Raw genomic sequence first — 6,603 nt, forward strand, 5'->3', positions numbered from 1 at the left:
CTCCAGGTGTGAGTAAGACATCAGGATCACTAAAAGTCTCTAGGTGACTCTAGTGTGTGGCAGGCCTGGGAACCCCCAGGCTAGACAATTACAGGGAGGGCAGCATGTCTGGGTGACAAGCACAGTCCAAATGGATATGGTCCAGGAGTCCCAGCCAAGTGTGACTGCCAGAAGTCTTCCTGGACGAGGGGACAGAAGAGGTGAGGGAGTGGGGTAGGGAGAAGGGGTGGGGGTGGGAGGGGCTCTGAGGCCCAGGTGGCAGTGGGACAGCCCCTCCTCTGTCCACCTGCCGCTCCACCCTCCTGGCTCCCCTGGCTGCCTCTGCTCTCTCCTCTTCTGTCTTCCAGGGCCCCTGAGCTCCAGCTGGCACCCGCCTCCTTAATAAAGGCAGACTGCTGTTCAGCTCGTCCCCAGCACTCCTGACGGGACCATTAATATTCCAGGGAAGATTAACTACCCCTCTGCTCCATCCCCTGCAGCCGCTGGGCCCTGCCTGACAGATGAGGGCCTGTGGCTCAGACAGATATGACGCTGGCACCCAGGCAGGGGGCTGCCTGAGATGATCTCTGGAGCTTAGGTGCTTTCCTGCCTCTGCGGCCCCCTCCAGGTTTCACCTGAGAAAGTGGGAGAGCACGAATGAGAGAGAGAGGCTGAGTGTAGCCACGTGCCACCTGGGACTCTGGATGGAATCTTTGGGCTCTAATTCAGTCCTTTTATCTGGCTCAGAGAATGCAAATGATGTACCCACAGCCATGTGGCAGGAGTGGAACCCAGGACTCCTGACTGCTGGCCGAGTGACATCTATCAGACCCTGGGGCCCAGGAAGGTGGACAGCATCCTCACACCTTCCCCGGAGGCCTCCTGTGACAAGAGCCATGTCCTCTGGGGGCTGCTGGCAAGGCAGGGGCCTCCATGAGCCCTGCCTGCCTCACTTCAGGAAGAGAGGAGGGAGATGGGCTGCCTGACAGCGGCCGGGGCAGCTCTGAAGTTGGCTGAGGCACGAAAGGAAGAAAGTGGGAGGCAGCGGAAAAGGGAACCCAACCCCTGAAGGCTAATTGAAAGGCACATCCCTCCCTTGAATCCCACTTATTCTCTGTCAACCTCCAGCTCCCAACCATGTACAGGCACATATACCCACCCCACACACTGCGCCTACCACACCGCACATACCACACACACACACACACACACACACCACACGCACGCTCAAGTGCACACAGAACTCCTCCGTTCCCGCGTTCTTGGTTAGCACTCATGCTGCTGCTACTGCCCAAACGGTGTCTCTGGTCCTGCCTCCCTCCAAGTATTAGAGTATAAGTATAGAGTGCAAATACCATCTCCCGGTATTTGCATTCTGTGTAGTCCCCTGCCCTTGAACGTGGGCTGGCCCAAACCACATGACAGGAGCCGTGCCGTGCGACTTCCAAGACCGGAGCACTAGAAGCCTTGCGTCTCCTGCCTGGTCTCCCGGAGTGCCCACTCCTGGGACACTCCTTGGAATCCCACCTCCACGCTGTGAGAGGCCCCAGCCGGGGCTCCCGTAGACAGCTCCAACTGAGCTCCCAGCTTTCACCACCTGCCAGCTGCGTGAGGAAGGCATTTTGGACGTCCAGCCCAGTCGCACCTTCAGATGACTCCTGCCCCAGCCACCGTCTGACTGCAACCTCATGGGGGATCCTAAGTTAGAAATGCCTGGTGAGCCCAGAAAATCCATGAGAGATAAATTGAAGTTTAAAGCTACTAAGTTTTGGGTGGTTGGCAGTAGATAACCAAACACAAGATGAGCCCAGGTGAGACTTGAGGCAGAATATCCTGGACTTTGGGGAATCCCGGCTATTCCACTTCTGTGGGTTGTCTTGTGGGGCTACTGTCAGGGGTAAAGTGGGGCTTCTCCTGAAGGAAATCAGCAGTCGCTCATCCTAGGTACAAATGGATCTGGGCAAAGGAAAGGAGGACCATGGGACTGGGTTTTAGACTGGGGTGTTAGGGGTAGATCCAGCTGCAGATAGCAGATAATCCTCAAGTAGCAGTTGCTCACAATGGAGTCTGTTTCTCTCATATTTGCATGATGCTCAGAGGCAGGCAGCTGAGGCTGATATGGCACTCTGGTATCAGCAGCCCAAGCTCCAGGGCTGCTGCTTTGCAAACTCTGGGGGGGTGACTTTCACACTGTATTCTGTATTCTATTCACCATAGAATATAACATAAAGGGTGCCCCCTGGAGTTGGGCAATGTAGATACTTCCAGGCTTCTTCTATCTTGTTGCTCCATTGTGTGTGGCTTCCATTCCCAAGGTCTCCCCCGCCTCATGATCCAAAGTTGCTGCTGGAGCTCCAGACATTACATCTGCATTCCAACTGTCAGGAAGGAGAAATGATGAAGGCCACACCTCCTTCCCTATAGACACTTGCAAATGACACCCACTTATACCCCCATTAGCAAGACTTAGTCGTATGACCACATCCAACCGCAAGCAAGGTTGGGAAATGTTAAGTTATTCTGGATGGGTACGTGCCCTGCTGCACATCCCAGCCTTCAGTCCTTTCCTGTGTGTTCAGCCCAAGCCAGAAACCTGGAGACATGCTAGACTACTCCATCTAACCCTCCCCCCACCCCACCCCCCAATCCCGTCACCAAACCGCCCCTCCACCCACTTAGCATCCTCTCCCTCTGCCTCCACTGGCCTCTTGTAATCCAGCTGCTCTGTCCAGGTAAGTTTTTACCTCCTCAGTCCTTCATACGTGCTGCTGTGCCCTGTTTGCTCTGCGGCAATGCTCTCCCCAGCTCCTTGCTGGGCCAGCTCCCTCTCATCTGTGAGGTCTCAGCTTCAATGTCACTTCCCTACAGAATGTACAATGGTGAGACTTTGGAAAACAGCGTGGCAGTTTTTTAAAAAGTTACATGTACCACATGATCCAGCAATTCCACTTCTAGAAATCTACCGGAGAAATGGAAACACACGTCCACACAAAGACTAGCGGTGAAGTGTTTATAGCAGCTTCACTCATACTAGTCCCAAATTGGAAGCAACATAATTGTCCATCCCCTGGGGAATGAATGAACAAAATAGGGTCTGTCCGTACAATCGAGTATTATTCAGCAATAAAAAGGCATGAACTACTGGTCCATGCTCCAACATGGACCTTCAAAACATGCTAAGTGAAAGAAGCCAGACATATGAGATCATACACTGTGATTCCATTTATATAAAATTTCCAGAAAAGGCAAATCTAAAGGAACAGAAAGTAGATTAGTGGTTGCCAGGAACAGGATTAACTGCATATAGGATTAAAGAATCTTATTGGGGGGATGAAAGTGTTCCAAAACTGGATTATAGTGATGGCTGCACGACACGTAAATTTACTAAATATCATTGAATGGTAAATTTGAAATGGGTGAATTTTATGATATATAAAATATAACTCCGTAAAGCTGTAAAATAAAAAAGATATTTTAAAAAGTCACTTCCCGGGCTTCCCTGGTGGCGCAGTGGTTGAGAGTCCGCCTGCCAATGCAGGGGACACGGGTTCGTGCCCCGGTCCGGGAAGATCCCACATGCCGCAGAGCGGCTGGGCCCGTGAGCCATGGCTGCTGAGTCTGCGCGTCCGGACCCTGTGCTCCGCAACGGGAGAGGCCACAACGGTGAGAGGCCCGCGTACTGCAAAAAAAAAAAAAAAAAAAGTCACTTCCCCAGAGCAGCCTTCGCTGACACCTGTTCTTCAGCCATCCTCGCCTTGTCTCACGGCCCGCTCTGCTTTTCCATCATAGCCCTGTGTCAGGTGGAAACTATATGTTTGTGGGGTGCTCTGTTTCATGCAGATTTCTTCTAGAATGGAACCTCTATGAGGAAGGGCTGGGTCTATTTTGTTTTAAACTGTTTTGAGACATAATTTACGTACCATACAATCTACCCGCTTAAAGTGTACAATTCATTAGTAGTATATTGAGTTAGTATATGCACAGATAAGTTCAACCATCACCAGTCAAGTTTAGAGCATTTTCATCACGTCATGAAGAACCCCCATACCCTTTAGTTAACAGCCCCCAACCCTGCACTCCCCGCTAGCAACGACTAATCTACTTTGTCTTTATAGATTTCCCTACTCTGGACATTTCATATAGATGAATCACGATATGTGGTCTTTTGTGTTTGTCTTCCCTCACTTAGCATGGTGTTTCTAAGGTTCATCCATGTTGTAGCATGTAACAGTACTTCATTCCTTTTTATGGCTGAATGAGATTCCACTGTATGGATATACCACAACTTATCCATTCATCAGACATTTGGGTTGTTTCCACGTTTCGGCTATTGTAAATAATGCTGCTATAAATATTCATGTGCAAGTTTTTATGTGGACATGTTTTCATTTCTCTTAGGTATATACCTAGGTGTGGAATTGCTGGGTCATATGGCAACTCTGTTTAGCTTTTTATGCCCGACTCCTTTCCAAAGTGGCTGCACCATTTCACATTCCCAACACAAGTGTCTGAGGGTTTACCTCTCTCCATATCCTCACCAACACTTGTTATCTGATTTTTAGGTGATAGCCCTTCTAGTGGGTGTGAAGTGGTACCTCACTGTGGTTTTGATTTGCATTTCCTGAATACTAAGGATGTCAAGCAACTTTTCATGTGTTCATTGGCTATTTGTATATCATCCTTGGAAAAATACCTATTCAGATCTGTTGTCCATTTTTAAATTGGGTTATTTGTCTTTTTATTATTGAGTTGTAAGAGTTCTTTATTCTAGATACTGAGTTGTAAGAGTTCTTTATTCTAGATACAAGTCCCTTTTTGGATATCTGATTTGCAAAAATTTCCCCATATTCTATTGCTTGTCTTTTCACTTTCTTGATAGTGTCTTCTGAAGCACACGTGTTTTTAATTTTCATGAAGTCCAATTTATTTTTTTCTTTTGTTGCTTGTGCTTTTGGTGTCATATCTAAGAATCCATTGGCAAATCTGATGTTATGAAGATTTATCCCTATGTTTCCTTCTAAGAATTTTATAGTTTTAGCTCTTACATTTTTTTTTTTTGATGTGGACCATTTAAAAAGTCTTTATTGAATTTGTCACAATATTACTTTTGTTTTATGTTTTGCTTTTTTGGCCGTGAGGCATGTGGGCTCTTAGCTCCCTGATCAGGGATCGAACCTGCACCCCCTGTATTGGAAGGCAAAGTCTTAACCACTGGACCGCCAAGGAAGTCCCCTTACATTTAGTTCTTTGATCCATTTCGCGTTTTTGTACATGATGTTGGGTAAAGGTCCAACTTCGTTCTTTTGCATGTGGCTATCTAGTTGTCCCATCACCATTTGTTGAAAAAACTCTTCTTTCCCCCCATTGAATGGTCTTGTTACCCTTGTTGAAATCACTTGACCATGGACACATGATTTTATTTCTGGACTCTCAATTTTATTCCATTGATCGCATGTCTACTCTTTTTTTTTGCGGTACGCGGGACTCTCACTGTTGTGGCCTCTCCCGTTGCGGAGCACAGGCTCTGGACGCGCAGGCTCAGCGGCCACGGCTCACGGGCCCAGCTGCTCCGCGGCATGTGGGATCTTCCCGGACCAGGTCACGAACCCGTGTCCCCTGCATTGGCAGGCGGACTCTCAACCACTGCGCCACCAGGGAAGCCCAACATGTCTATTCTTAAGCCACACTGTTTTGGATTCCGTTGCTTTTCTTCACTACCACGTTGATTGGAACACTGTGGTTCGAATATTTGTGGGATTTTCAAAGCCCAACAACCAAATACCACCAGGAACACACCTGTAATAAAAAATTTAGGTTTATTTAGCTTGCTGCAGCAAAGGAGAACACACCTCCAGCGGATTCCCCGGAGCATCCGGAAAGTTAAATTCTGAGAGGGGCATCTTAGAGGGTCTGGGTCCGTGCTGAGTGATTTGGAGAGGTTGGGGAAGCAGAGGCCAATCTAGGGTCAGTGCTGCCAAGAAGTGGGGCTATCCAGTGACTTGGATCTTAGTTTTTATCTGGGAGGTAAGAGGGTTAAAGTAGCGGGGAGAGCTGTCTCTGGGAGAGAAGAACTGTCCCTCTAAGAGGCTGTCCCGAATGGCCTTGTCTGTGTGCTCTCTGATCAGGGTCTTTGTTCCTTTGGGAAATTCTTGATCCGATAGTAGGCAGGGCTGTTTTCTACTTTCTGGAAGTAAACAAATGGTCCCTGCTAAGGAAGAACTAGAGAGCAAACCAAGGCAGATGCCACCTGTCCTATGACATCTACTCTGACGTTTGCTTTAGGGGCCAACCCCGGGATGAGGGGCGTGTGGGGAATGTAGGAGGTGCCCTCAGTGTGCGATGGCCAGAGCCTAGACCGCTGACTCACCGTGTGGCTTGGCCCATCCTCCCTCCTTGGGCCTGTTTCCTCATCTGTGATATAAGGAGATCTGATGGGACGGTGCCTGGGCCTCCTCCTAGTTTCTTATCCATGATCTAGCTGTCTTCCTGGGCTATTGCAGAGAGAGGGAAATCTCTACTGATAAACTTCCCTGTTTCACCGGCCCCACCCCCCCCCCCACACACACCTGACTCATCTGGCCTCAAGTCCCTGATTCAGTCTTTTAGCTCAGCAGCTCCCAGACA

The sequence above is a fragment of the Monodon monoceros genome, unplaced genomic scaffold (genome assembly GCF_005190385.1).
Source record: "Monodon monoceros isolate NGI ecotype Baffin Bay Population unplaced genomic scaffold, NGI_Narwhal_1 Super_Scaffold_3, whole genome shotgun sequence".
Taxonomy (NCBI): Eukaryota; Metazoa; Chordata; class Mammalia; order Artiodactyla; family Monodontidae; genus Monodon; species Monodon monoceros.